Raw genomic sequence first — 14807 nt, 5'->3', positions numbered from 1 at the left:
GTCCAGAAAAGCTTCAAGGGGAATTTCATTATTTGGAGGACCACAAAATCTGGATACATTACTGAAGTTTCCACCATAGTGCTGAAAATCACACAAGTGAACTAAAACAACAACAACAACAACACGACACTGAACCTGCAGCGTAAAGATTGCAGGATGCAGTGAAGCCCAAGTAATTTTATAAAAAAAAAACCCTGAGAAGCAGAGTGGCCAGTGACCGATATTTCTGGTGGTCGCGAAAGGGCCTCTCCTGGACCAGACTGGGCTCGGCCCTCCTCCCTCCGTCACAGGGACAGCGGAGGGAAGGACTGGCTCTGTTCATAGGACCACAGGAACTCTTGGGGGAACTTAAGAGAGGCGAATTCCTGGGATCAGGTCAGCGGATCAAGACTGATGAATTCCTGACAGTTTGAGCAAGTCACACTCCCCTTTGGCCCTGCATAGGAATAATTTTTTAATCTGAATTTCAAATTAAAAATAGAGGCAATTAAATGAAGCAAACTTATCCTGGTCTGTTATCCCTACTAGGGATCTTCCGAAGGCAAATGGTTTCTCTCCTGTGGTTTAGTTATAGACAGGAGCCATAAAGCAAGGGGGGACCATGCTGACCCGGGCGGGGGGGGGGCAGGGGGGATCTCCAGAGGCTGCTGTGAATTTCCCCAAGACCAGCTGCGGAGCAGAAGAGCAAAAAGAATCAGGCTGGCGGAACAGATTGCTCAACTGTTAGCTAGAAGTGAAGCTTTGCAGATGCTTATTGCACTAGTCTAACATTTAGAAGAAAGATTGAAACTGCTGATTGTTCCAGAAACAAATTATTTTGGAGCACTCTTCCTTTTCCAAAATAAAAAGAGAGATTATTTTGCAAAAATTGTTATTACTTCTTATATCTTATTAAAGAAGTGTCTCTCCAGCTCAGCTTAACTTGGGGTGGCTTTATGGAGACGGCCAAGTAGCTTTAAATAATGGATTTTAGGAAAAAGAAATGTTGGATGTTGGAAGAATTTGGGACACACGAAAGGAATTATTTATACACAATGTTCTATTATAGGGTCCAACGACCTCAGTCTCCTTGTTGATCACGTTAAACACAAGCTAAAGTGTGATGCAGCTGGTTTTATTTTTTAAAAAAAAATCAAATAAAATATTGGGGACCAGTGTCCAGATCACTGGAAATCATTGTTGCTTTCTGCTTCTCTCTACCCGACATATCTTTTCTGATTTGCAGATGGGAGCTGAAAGATCCCACTCATTGAACAAGGAAATCTTACGGGAGAGACTTAGCCTCCCACTGGGGGAATCTAAAAATAATGCTTAAAAAGGTGATGGTAAAAAAAATTAAAAACTAATGCTAAAATTCTAAAAGCAACGCTTAAAAAGCAGCAGATTTGGCTTGAAATGGTCCCTGACAGTCTTATTCTACACTCCAGAGTGGGGGGGGGTGTAGAAGTGTACACCCTGGGGGCAGGAAACAGCCTCTCCTTCATCTCTGCCATAACAGTGGACATTCTTGCGAAGCTGTCAGTCATGGCTGTCTGCCTCTGACCAGGGACACAGATGGGTGCGTCCATCATGACAATCTGCACAGTGTTGGCTTGACAAGTGGACCATGGGAAAATATCCAGTGTGTTTGGCTCCAATTTTAGCTTCCCCGTCCCTGGCTGCGGTTTAAGGCCAGAGGGAAAAGGCAAAAGTTGTGTATGGAGCCTGTGTGAATGACGACGGCTGCATTTGTCTGCAGGCCGCCTTGAATGGGATTTTCCACGGAGAAAGAATCCACAGCTTAGAAGTAAAAGTGTAATTTACTCATTTTAAATTATTTTTATCACATGGTGCAACATGGTTTCCAAAATGTTAAATCTCTTGTGCGTTATTTCTATTGTGTAACACACATGCACACCACATTGGTACACACAATCTTTTGTGTTTTCTAGAAAAGCACCAGCAAGAGAGCCAGTTTGGAGTAGTGGTTAAGGTGCCAGGCTGGAAACCAGGAGCCTGGTAGTTCTCATCCCGCCTCAGGCATCGAAGCCATCTGGGTGAGCTTGGGCCAGTCACCCTCTCTCGGCCCTAGGAAGCGGGCAATGGCAAGCGAATTCTGGAAAACCTTGCTGAGAAAATGGCAGAGACATTGGCTCAAAGGCACCCATGTACATAAACACATTTTTTTCAAGGTTTGCCCATTATGAAAGATTATTTTCTATGGAGAAAAATTACAATGCAAGAGTTTTGACTTTGGATTGTAAGAAATAACACAAGATTTACTGAGATCTAATGGAAAGCTTGAGGATGTTGTTTTCTTAAAACATTGATAACATGGCTTGCTTAGGGTTTCAGTTTGGCTTTGAGTTTTGTCTACTTCATTAGTCAAAATTATGGAAAGGACAATATTTTGGTCTGTGTTTCTGCTCTCCTTTAGGCCAACAATGCGTTTATTGTGATGTATCATGTTCACTTTAAAGAATTTATACGCTCTAATTTGTTTCCATCTGGCTGAAGGTCTTGTCTAAATCTTAATTGTTCTCTCCTCCTTTTGTACCAACCAGCTGAATAAAAATATCAAGGAATTCAACATCTTGCACCCTGTCCACAGTGGAACCAGCTCATAAATATCAGGGTCGTTGTCTTAAAGCAAACCAGAGTTTGTTCTAAGTGTTTTAGTAAAGAGAAAGACAAACAACCCAAATGAGTTCCAGAAACAGTCCAGAAGCCAAGACCCTGCCTGGAGTTCAGGGGGATAACTCTCCTGTCCAATGCACAGGCCAGGTCAGGAGGTGGTGGGGTCCAGGGTGAGCCTCCCTGGAAGAAGCAGAGCCTTGTGGAGACGCCCAAGCTCAGGCTGAAGCTCCTGGGGCCGTCTGCACAGGGGCCCTCCTGAGGACTAGGCCCTTATTCCCCACAGGATCACTCTCTGCACTGGCCCTTCAGCCAGATCTAGACCTCTGCGGCATGGAGTTGAAGGGGGCTGCTTTCCTGGAGCTTTTCCCAAATTAGGGCTCAGAGGGCTGTTGCTTCACCCTCTCCCCCCTCCCGCTGACCCCCTGCATGAGGCCGTGGGATGAGGTCATCGGTCGGCTGATGATGCTAAACTGTGTATCTTGACTCCTGGTCAAGGTTGCCTGGAGGTTGTGGGGTCTGGATGGAGAAGAACGGAGCTGTCCAGCTCTGCTTCCGAATGGGCAGAGCAGGCGGCCACTGTAGCCAGAGAGGCCTCCACGCAGAGTAATCTGGTGCCCTAATTGCAACCACGGTATTCCTGAAAGGGCGGGGAGAGGGGGGGCTGGACTCTCACTCATCACTCACGCCTTGGCTATCTCACGTATGGACTACTGCAATGCACTGCCCTTGAAGACTGTTTTGAAGCTTCAGCTGGTCCAGAAAGTGGTAATGGCATTTAAGAACACCTGCTAGAGTATGTTCATGTAATGCCTCCGCTTTGCAAACTGCACAATAAGCTCCTGGGTGCAATTTGTGGGGGATTATCACCTACAAAAGCCTCAATGCCAGGGGGCCTGTTATCCGAGGGGCTGTGGGTCTCCTGTTGCTTCTGCTCTGATCCCAGTCAGCACCACCTGGATCCCACCCAATAAACATCACCTGATGGGGCCCAGGAAGCCTCGATTTTGGTCTCACAGAAGCACCCCGATATTTCAAACAACCCCGTTTCCCCTTTGGTGGGTCTTGAAGTCCTGGCTCTTTCTCCAGACTCCAAGCCACTGTGGGATGTGGGGTTCCTTGGGGGGGGGAGGCTTTTATGTCTGCTCCACTAAAAAGACCACCTTCCTTTTTTGTCTTCTTGTCTTCTATCTCTCTGGCTTTAAATTTATATGTCAACCAGAGGTAACTTTTGAAATATAAATTATGGTATAAACAAACATGCTATGAAACCTGCAGAAAATTATTGCCAGTGTCATTATAGTAGGAATAATTTTACTTTCCAAATCATTGGGTCACACGAGGAGCCTCAGGGGAGATTTCCCCCCTAATGGCTCCCAAAGGGATTAGCCTTGAAAGCGTCACCTTCATTGCTTGGCATCCCGTCTTCGCTCTTGGTGATGGATCAAGACGGGCCTTCCTCGGCCTGACCCCAAAGCCCAGCTCTTCAGGAGGAAAGCCTCCGTCCTGGCTTGCCTCTGACACCGTGGGAGAGTCTGAACTTTTCACTGGCCACATTTTCTTTCTCGGCTCGGGTGAACAAGCTCAGTGCCGAGTCCTCGGTGGCTTCAAAAGCGACATCTGGCTGGCTGGCCCAGCGAAGGCACAGCCACGGGAAAAGCACATCGCTTGTTAGTCCAGTTGCCTTCAGGGCCACCGGTAGCTTGTCACTGGGGCTTTAAAAAGATGCTTAGGTCAGCATCGCCTTCCAGGGTCATCACGTTCACCATACCGTATTTCTTTTTTTTAAAGGACAGCGTAATTGCTTGTGGGGTGCCTGTGGCTGAGGGGAGCCAAGCGGGTTTGCTTCGAGAGCTTGGCCCGATGCCTCCGAGATGCTCAGGGCAAGGATGGAGCTTCTCACGATCTCTACAGAGAAGCCACCCAGGCGCTCCTGGGCTCACCTGGGCTGAAGGGTGAGATCGCTTAGCCCTCCCGATGCTCAATCAACAGCATGATAAGCCTGCTGAGTCTGTCGTCTGCCACAGTCTTTATCCTCTTCGGAGCCACAAAGGACCGTTATCGTGGCTCTCAAAAGAGAGATTCTCAGGGATGTCCCAGGCTGGCCCTGATCCTTTGGCGCAAATCTGCTCAGGAGCAGCAGAGAAGTAGATTCCGGGTCCTGCCTCACCCCCCACCCCAGTGCAGAGCCAAGAGCTGCCCCTCAGGACCTTCCCAGGGGTGGCCGGGTCATCACAGACTCACCCATTCTCTGTCCAGGGAGTCTCTACTTTTGTTCCGGGACCCAGCTTTGCCCTGCAAGTGACACACCTCAGCGATGGCCAAGAGAGCGCAAAACATTCCTTGCCAGATGGTGATGATGATGGCGATGACAGCCCCAGCCATGATTTCCTTGATTTTGCTGGTCCAATAGCGACAGGACCGACGTTTTTGAGACAGGTCTCCGAGACACAGCATTGATGTTAACATTCTTCAAGGATCCAAATATTTTTTCATTCCACCTGAGAAAAATTCTAGCTAAGCCACCAAGAGTCATATTGATTGTGACGGGATAGAAATGCAGACATTAGCAAAATACTGTAAATAATAAAATAAAATAGAGAAGGTATCCAGATTTTGCGAGATCAGGATTTTTCTCTCCATTAATCCTTTGTCTATCCAGCAGATTCACTTTCTCCATCTGAAGCAAATATAAAGGCAAATATGAAATCAAATTGAATCATACAATAGCATCTACTGCAAGGCTTGGGGTGTATGTATGCGCAGTTTCACGTGTGGAGTCACCTGGGCCTCGGGAGGCCTTCCTTGGCTCTCCTGGGCCTCAGAAGGGCATTTTGGGGAGAGGCAGAATTTTTGCGCCCATGGCTCCACCCGAATAAGGGAGCTGTGTAAAAACACGGAAGAGGACCAGTTAAGTCCTCACTTGCTTTCAGAAGCAGACTCCACTTGCTGGAGTGTAATTCTGACCGTGCAAGGATCTGGTCAGCTACTATGACTCGCTGGCCCCCTAAGACTGCCCAAGGCCCTCCGCTGACTCTGCTTTCTTCTGCAGAAGTGATTTGGGCTGAAAACCAGCAGCTTTTGTTTTCAAATGAAACCACATCTGCCATCTTCAAAGTTTTGATGCTGCCGGATCCTCTTTCAGCAGTTGTTATTTTTCTCTGTGTCATGAACTCTGGAGGCACATGACAAACCCTACAGGACTCGGCCCAAGGCCACGTGATCCCGTGCAGGAATGTCCCCTCGTTGCTCAGAGGGAGAGGGGCTTCCCTTCTGCCCCCAATTCACAGCTCCCCTGACTGGGTATCTCCCTGCAATTCTGTATAAGAAAGCCAGACTCGGTGACACGTACTTCACCGCCAGTTAACTATTTTATTGTATTATTAAAATTGGAACTCGGTGTTTACTTGTCTGGGTCACAGCCATTTTGCTTCTATTGGCTCCCAGAGCAGGTGGGGGTGGGAGGGGGGCCCCTTCCCTGCGCTCGTCTGGCCCCGGTGATGAAATGTGCTATTTATGAAAGGTCACCATGAAGACGACCACGCGCACAAGTCATGGGCACATCTTTGGCCATTATTTTTTTAGTGCTGACTTTTGTTCAAACCTTTCCAAGCTGTGGCTAACAGTGTGAAAATGCAGGGATTATAATCTGAATCAGCCCTGGGACCCGGCCAGTCCCCGAACCTCGTCTTCTCCCCCTCGGTCTTGTTTGAAGCACTGCCAGCAGCCAAGCCGGGGGTAAAAATAGCCCACGAGAAGCTGCCTGTCACTCGACACTGCGTGGTTCTTCTCCTACGTAGCTCTTCTGCCCTTCCTCCGCTCTGGGCTTCTCCTCGCCTGGGACAGATCTAAGTGTGTTTGGCCGACTTTGGGTTCCTCGTTCAGCAACTTTTTGCCTCTTTGGACAGACCTTGGCAGGGAAAGGCTTGGCTCCTGCAACTTTTACAATCACAGCTCTCCTTCCTACTCAGAAGAAAGAGCCCACACCAAGGATATAAGTTACAGGAAGTGCCGTTGTTAAGCAAACTAGGGAGAAATTGGACGTGCCTAGGAAAATTGGATTGGCTGAAGGTAGCACCATGTTCCCCGGTCCCTGATTTTAAGAAGCCCGGATGCCAAAGGTAAGACAGAACAAGGCCCTGCATGGACATTGCAAGTGGGTTGAGTGGCTGCGCTCGCAAGAATACTGCCAAAGCTTATAATGGAGTACGAAACATAAGCCATCTTGTGTGTTTTTATGTAGGACTATACCTCTGAATTATCCTTATCTATAATTCCAGTCTCTAAACAGCACTGAAACTTTAATTTTCCATACACATTTTTTCTTCCAATTAACCCAAGTATTGATAAATAGATCTATGCATAGTCACTTGGGATCTTGGAGATCAGGAGAACCTATTTCTCAAGAGCACGTATAGAACCGACTGTTCTGTTTATTAAAATATATTTTATTTAGTGTTCTGTCCCAAATGCTATTTATCTCTGAGGTTGAGGGACCTAATTTGACACATATTTTGTCAGAATAGAAACTTATTTTCATTTAAATACTCTAATTCACTAATAATGTGAAGGAAAAAATTATGAGACGGTTAATTATCACATATCAGTAAAAGTGTCCTCAATAAGTTGAATTTTTCAAATCCGATTGTCAGTGGTTTTATTTAATTATGTCCCAAAACTGGTTTATAGACGTAAATGAGCAATTTCTCATGGTTTTGAAAAATGCTCTGTGAAACATTATATGCACTAATATTGTTCCCAAACACGGGTATATAAAAGATACTTGTACACTGCCACGTGAATGGCTTTATGTTGTTTAGGACAAAATAAATTAACTGGAAATGGAGATGCCTTATTTTCTTGTGACCGCAGCTCCACTTACCAAATAGATCACTTGAGTTTTTCCACAGTTCACCGAGTCTAGCCCACCACAGGCCCTTCTTCTCAGACCATCGGGTCCTTTATCCTTGCTTGCCCAACACATCAGCCATAAATCTGTGGGGCCTCAAGCCAGCTTCCCCCCACTTCTTCTGGGCAGATTTCTCCAGTGGGATCTGCCCCCCCCCCCGTCCCCAGCTCAGATCAGCAGGGGAAGCATCCCTTGAAGGCCACGAGGCACAACGCCCACAAACTCCCATTGCCCCTCAAATGGGCACCTCTGTGGGTGCTCAGTGGGGAGGAAACTCCAGGCCAGTCCCAAGAAAGTTCCAGCCTTCTCAAGAACAATGTTATTAATTTATTATTAGATGAACATTATTTCATCATGATTTATTCCCTGCATTTATGGCATGTTTAAGTATGCCTACAAATGGACCTGATGTCGTTGCGTAGAATAAGAGCAAACAAAATGCCACAAAACCAGCCAGCAGGGGGAGCAGCTGACCCAAGCTGAAAGTCAGGGTAGCAACCAAGGAGGAAATTCCAGTTCTATTCTGTTCTATCCTTGAAGTGGGAGCCACACTTGAGAAACCGAATCCACAAACGCTGCTCCCGTCTCCCGCTGCAGTTCATGAAGTCTCGGGGGTGCATCTGCTTCGGCTGGTGCTAATTACAGCTGAGCCGAGGTCTGCTGAGAAGGAAACACGTTTCCTGGCAGAATCCTGTGATCTTACGAGCTGCAAAGCCCGGCCCATTTTCAGCTTAGATTAATTAGTAGAGCAGATTGCTCCAACTTTTATGCCTTTACGCTATTTGTGTCTTTGTGCCTACGGTCTTCCATCATTCATCACATGCAGTTCAGTGGGCATCAAAATGATGCCGTCACTATCCGCAAATTCAGTGGGTCAAAGACAAAATAATGGCTAATCCAGGAAGGGAGAACCTCCCACTTGCAGACTGGCTGTGACCAACCGGGCACCTTGCAGTGCGGCCTCCATCCAAATCGCCTCCCTCTTAGCCATTTTAAGCAGCAGTGAGGGTCTTTCCCAGGGCTTCACTCCACCTTCGTGGCAAATTCTCTTCCGAGAGAGAAATGCTGAAAAGTAGAACCTAGAACAACGGGGTTGGAAGGGACCTTGGAGGACTGGTGGTCCAACCCCCTGCTTGAGCAGGAGTCCTTACTCCATCCCAGTCTTTTCTTGAAAACCTCCAGTGACGGAGGACCCACAGCTTCGGGAGGCAACTTCTGTTCCACTGGTTGATTGTTCTCAGTGTCAGGAAGTTTCTCCTTGGTTCTAGGTTGCTTCTCTCCTTTGACGGTCTTCCATCCTTGTCCTGCCTTCAGGTGCTTTGGAGAAGAGCTTGGCTCCCTCTTCATTGTGGCAGCCCCTAAAGTACTGGAAGACTGCTATGATGTGATTCCCAATCCTTCTCTTAGGCCTAGACTGGACGTAGCTAGTTCCCACAACTGTTCATCGTATGATTTAGCCTCCAGATCCCTGATCAGCTTTGTTGCTCTTCTCTGCGCTCTTCCTAGGGACTCTGCATCACTTTTTGTAAGCAGAACTGATAACCAGAAGTGGACACAGTATTCCAAGTGTGGCCACCCAAGTGCCGTATGAACCAGGACTAACACTTCTTGTGATCTTGATACTATCTTTCTGTTGATGCAGCCTAGGACTGCATCGGCTTTTTTGGCAGCTGCAGCACACGGCTGGCTCCTATGTAAGTGGTGATCCACTGGGACGCCTAGATCTCTCTCACAGTCACTACGGTTGAGGAAATCCTTGAAGTATCTGTTCCTGTATTATTCACGAAGGAGGTATCAATCGTATTTTTTTTAAATGGGGAAGATAAAGGATGGATAAGCTCCAACAACTGAAAAATGCCAGGCTGCCTCAAAGCAACCCTTCCCTCAAGGGTTTGTCCACACCCAAGCTTTCAAAAATGCCACGGCGGAGTGAGGCCGGCTCTGGAGGACTTCCCGACCCGCTAAGGAAGGATGAATGGCTGCTCCTGTTTGTCTCTTTCCACGAGAAAGCGACTCCGTGCAGAGTAAGAGGAGGGAGGGAGGGTGGCAGGTGTTGAACCCGGCACCGTCCAGAAATCTGAGACAAATCTCCCGGGGCCCAGAATTTAAACCCTGCAAACTGGGCTTGGGGTTGTTGCTGGGGCTTTTTGTTGTTTGCGTTGGCACCCTGAGGGCATCTAGTCTACAGAGTTGGGCATACAAATCTTTAAGTTTGGCTAAACAGGAGAAAACCAAGTAAAGGTTTATAACAGCAATAAATGAAAAGAATAGGACTGAGAGAAATAAAAAGTACTGAGTAAAATATTTTAATTGCCTCTCATCCCCCAAGGCCATATACAATTTTAAGAACCATCTCAAAACTACCAATTTAAAGCAGAACAGAACAATCTTAAAATACCAAGGAGCTGGCTTTAGGAACAAATTAAACGAAACAAAAGAAGTTTTGCAGCCCACCTGCTGGGCCAAAGAGGACCTAGTTTAGCTCCCTAGGTGGGGAATGTCAGACCTCCGGTGGTGGAAAACACGCCTGGTGCTACCTGGTGGCCGCCCTCCAGGGCGAGACGGCCCCCCTCGGAGGAGGACCACCAACCTGGGGAGCAGGAAGGGAGCAGACAAACTGGCTTGGATTCGCCTTGGATCTTGGCCAATTGCTTGCAGCCAATAAATTATGTCCTGCTGGACTTGAGATATTCTGCCTGAGGGTGTTTTGCCTCCTGTCCCAAATTACAAAGCTACGTTCCTTACATTCAACAGCATGTAACTTTCCTGGTTCTGAATCGGATCCTCTTTTCTTTGTGATTCCCCAGTTTCTCACCACCTTTCTACATCTTTCTTACCTGCAATTCTACAAAACAGAGAAGCATCTGCACTTTTTCCAGAAGCCTCTCCTGGTCCTTCTCCCCACTCATCTCGGTTCGCTTACTTTCTTAAAAGTCAGCAGGGCACAGCTTTGCTCCTCGCCAGAACCAAGGTGATCCCCCTTTTCCAATCATCCTTTCCTCGGTTCTGGCTCTGCCCGCGTTTCTCCTTTTTGGAAGGAAGTCCAGAGAGCAGATCCAGGTTAGTCACATGTTGTGCAGGACTGAAAGTTGGAATGTACTCATTCCTCTGTGTAACTTTTCACACACACACAAAGACTTCGGATTCTTAACTGTTGACTATGATTACAGCCGGAGTGAAAGAGGACATTATGTCTCAACTGTGTCAAATGTTTCTCTGGGGGCTATCTTATTTTCCAGCACAGTTTCTATCTATTAAGCAAATCTTCAGTTTATATTTTCATTTTTCATCATAAATCTCTAGAGCATAAACTGCAAGGAGTAAATTGTAAGTTGTGTTACAGGGCGTGCTTACAATTAAACCATTATTTATTCCATTAACTCAATACTCAAGATCTACAAGACCCATTAAGTCATAAATGACCAAGAGGGGTGAGTTTTTATATAGACTAGGATAAAATGTGTCTGGCTATATTGCGGTTCAGGGTGTCCTATGAATGTAGGCACAGGTCTGAACAATATCAAGAATCCAGGTTTTTTATCTGCTTCCTGGGAAGAACCTCCTGACCCAGGTTCATACTTTCATTTCCACCGTGTCAGAGGCTCCCACGGAGAGAACGAGAGTTTGCCCTTCTCACAGTGATGTTGGCTTGTCACGTTGGAGCTCGTCACAGACCACATTGCAGGAAGTTGTTACTGTGACTCAGGTCATTTTTTCTGATCAAGCCAATGACTCTTTTTTTTAATCCTACGATTGATAAGCAAAAACGGTGAGGACGCCAGGACTCAGGACTTGGCCCATCAGCAGAATTGCTGTCAAAAAGCTGAACAGAACGGGAGCAATTTTTCTCTGTTTAAATTGCCCCCCTCCAAAAAAACCAAGGAGTTTGAGCTTGTTGAGGAGGCTGAAAAGAACAATATTCCTCCAAGATCCCCACGGGAGAAGCCCTTGAACTCTCCTGTTCCAAGCCTCCTTCCTCCGTGCCACTCTGTGCTCGGCATACACCACACACAAAAACACAAGCACAACGCCCAGACAGAAATGCACACGTGCACACAGAGAGGCATTATGTAAGCCTCTGCCGCAGCTTCACAGGAAACACACCTGCACATACCCCGATGGTGGACGTGGGGGGAAGGCCCACCTGCAGACAGACGCAACCTCTTATTCTACCCTACGGAAGAAAACGCAGGATGCCTCCCGTGGCCACGGATGGGGGGGGGGGAAAGTCCAGAGGCCACGCTTTGCCCGTCTTCTTTCGGAGGGCGATTGCTGGCTGATGGTCATTCTGCTCTTTGTCCCCTATCCTGAAGGCAGCTGGAACTGTTTTTTCCCCCCACTTGGCTGATGGGTTGTCAGTTAAAATGTCACCGTTTTTGCTCACATGGGCTGGAACTGAAGGGGCAAACCTGGCACCAATTCAGCCGGCACTGAGGAGCTGCACTGAACAGCAACAGGTTCCTTAGAACTTTAAGCAGAACTTCATGGAGGAGAGTTACTTTAACTGGAAGGCAGGCCTAGAACACGGCTGGACCTAAAACCAGGAAGGGGTGAGAGCATCTGTAGTTCCCAGCTGAAGGGTGGCGTCCGTGGGGCTCCCCGGGTTTGGCTCTTTGCTTGCAGACGTTTCCTGACCCAACTAGGTAACGTCAGCAGTGCGCTTTGGGTCTGCGCGCCTGAGCACAAGGACCTTCCTTGGGGCCTTGGCCTGTTCTACGTCCTCTACTTCATTGTTCGGCCTTCGGTTACACACCCATTTCCCTGGGTTCTTCTCCATTGTTTAATCCTAACATCTTTATAGTCTTCTTTCTCTACCTTTATCCGTTCCTCTCTTTCTCCTGTGATTCTGAGAGAGCCCCGAGGGTGAGGCTGGAGCTGTCTTGCAGCCAGGCTCCTGGCCTTTGTCTCTGTCAGGCCCTCCCCTCTCTTCTCCGGCCACCTCTGCTTTTCCCAGCTGCCCTCTCCCCACGCGGACGGCGCCATTTTCATTCTCCAGGTGACACTTAAACAGCTCTGACATCGGGACCGAAGTAATATCAAGGCTATAATAAATGGGGTCCATTCGCCTTTTGATACGTGCAATCCCCCCAAAACTCTTTCTTTGAGAAACAGTGGTTGCTTTGCTTAATGACCTAGTTGCCAACCTTTGGTTGCTAAGCAAGGACTGTCGGCATTATAAAGTACTGCGCTGGTGTCAACCATTCCCAAAATGCCTAGATTATCAACTTTTCGTTTAATTCATTACAATTAATTACAAGAAACCCACTCTAATAGTACATTATTTTTTTTGCATCTTGTCTTATTCTGATTCCTTCTCTCTTGAAGTAACTACCAGCCTCTATTGTAAATCCCTCCTCCTTCCGCTTTCCGCCCGCCCGCTCAGGTGAGTCTCCTGCCCCGCTCCAGGCGTGGAGCCCACCCAGAGGGACCCTCCTCGTTGGAGGGCAGGGAGAGAGCCTGGCTCAGGCATCGCCCCCTCCTCAGGGGGAAGGGTCGGAAAGCTGCCCCTACGGAGGGTTACAGGTCTTCGGGTGCTCCCCCCTCCTCCCGCCAGAGCGGCGGGCGGGGGGCCCGGGTTCTCTCGTCCCCACCAGGAGGGCCGTCCATTCATCACCCGCAGGGACGACCCGCCCCCCGGGGGACAAGCGCGGCGCCTCGGACGGGATCGGGCTCCGCGTTTTTCCGCCTCCGGCTCCAGAGCCTTCAGACGGGGGAGAGGCCTCCGCGGGGCTGCTCGTCCCGGGCCCTTCCGAGACCGGCTCTCTCCCCGGCAGCCGCCCCGTCCTGGCTTCCCTCGCCTGGCCCGCCCAGCGCCTCGGCTCTCCCCCACAGCTTGGACTCGGAGGGACCTTGGAGGTCGTCTAGTCCGGTCCCCGAGCTTTCCAACCCTCCCCCAAAGGAAGGGGCCGGTTAAGCCGGAGCCCCCCGCGGCAAGAACGGCCCCCGCCCCTCCTCCTCCCAGGGAGGCAGAAAGTGGGGGGGCGCCCCTTCTCCCGACGCCTCTGCAGACCCCCCCCCCTTTCCAAGCGGCGCAGGGCCAGTTCGGCGGAGGAGAGAAGCGCGGGGGCTTCACTTACCCAGTTTATCCGAAGGGGAGGGGAGGGGAGGGCCCGCCCCCGCCCACAGGGCACCCTGGCTGGAGGGGAGGGGCTGCGGCTGCTCCTGGGCAAGAGCCGAGTAGTCCTCGGGTGCCGCCTGTCCTGCGTGGCGCTTCGGCCTCGTCCCCTTCCCCGCCTCGTCCCGAGCCCGCAGCCTCTTCCCCGAACTTTCTGCTCCGTCGCGATCCGGCCGCTCTCTGCCTTCCTCCCCGCCGCCGCTTTCCCCGCCCCTCCCACTCCAAAAGAATCTTTCGTCCCCCCACAATCCTCGGGGGCGTCTGGCTGGGTGGGAGGGGGCGCGAAAGACGCAGGTGCCTCTCTCTCTCTCTCCTCGCTCGGGACATCAGAAACGCTTCAGCCTTTTGCCCAGCCCGGCGTTTTTCAGCCTTTGGGACATGCGGACCTCAATTCCCAGAAGTGCCGGCTGGGGAATGCTGGGGAATGAAGTCCACGCACCTTAAAATTGCGGAGGATGAGTAGCATTGGCCAAACCGAAAGTGAAGCCCGCCCGCGACTGTGGGGAGGCGCTTTGCGATCTACACGCAGGTCAGGAAGGCAGATTGGTCGCTCCCCAAAGGATCCCTTTTCTTCATCGACCGCTCTCCCTTCTGCCCCCTCTTACTTTCTAGCCAACAATTCCTCCTTTCCACACTCTGGGAAGAAAGACTTTTGTCGCCCAAGGGTGGGAGGCTTAAATGCAAGTCCTACCAGCTAAAATCCCCCTCCGTCCCCTGCGTAGTTTGGCAGTTGCGTGACCCGGCTGTAACTTGAACCTTTGTGGATGAAGACCTACTGGGAAAGGGAGAGCCATTGCTGCAGCCTCTTAATTTGGAGTTTGACTCAGTTAAGTTTAAAAGGAAATGAAATCCAGGTAAATGTTGGATATCTTGAAACTTCCGTCACCAGGAGGTGGCCGTGGGAAAAGAGCTTTTGGGAGGGAGGGAGGGAGGGAAATATGAATCGGGCTGGAGGAGGGAAAACGGGGCCCAGAGCTGTGGAATGGCAGGTCAAGGCTGCCATCCTTGCTTCTGAAGAACAGCAGAGCTGCCACCGCCCTCCCTGTGTTTGCCTTTCCTTATTTCAGCTTTCAGTTAAAAAGTGGAGTTTCTTTTCAAGACAGTAAAGTAGGGACACCGTTCGTTTTCACTCTGGGACCTTGACGACTGGGCCATGGTTGGTGTCTTTAC

The 14807-nt window shown here is 49.4% G+C and overlaps 1 protein-coding gene across 2 annotated transcripts in view; it reads left to right on the top strand.

The window, feature by feature from the left end:
• The first annotated feature begins 6458 nt into the window (after positions 1-6458).
• LOC310640630 (cardiac-enriched FHL2-interacting protein) overlaps positions 6459-14807 on the top strand; it is a 38113-nt gene continuing 29764 nt past the window's right edge. For both annotated transcript variants that reach the window (XM_083363043.1, XM_083363042.1), the window contains exon 1: positions 6459-6734. The gene's annotated coding sequence lies outside the window, so the exon portion shown is untranslated. The remainder of the gene's footprint in view (positions 6735-14807) is intronic.

The sequence above is a fragment of the Vipera ursinii genome (genome assembly GCF_947247035.1).
Source record: "Vipera ursinii genome assembly, chromosome: 4".
NCBI lineage: Eukaryota > Metazoa > Chordata > Lepidosauria > Squamata > Viperidae > Vipera > Vipera ursinii.
Note: the sequence above shows the minus strand (reverse complement) of the source record. Positions and strands in the feature narration are given on the sequence as shown.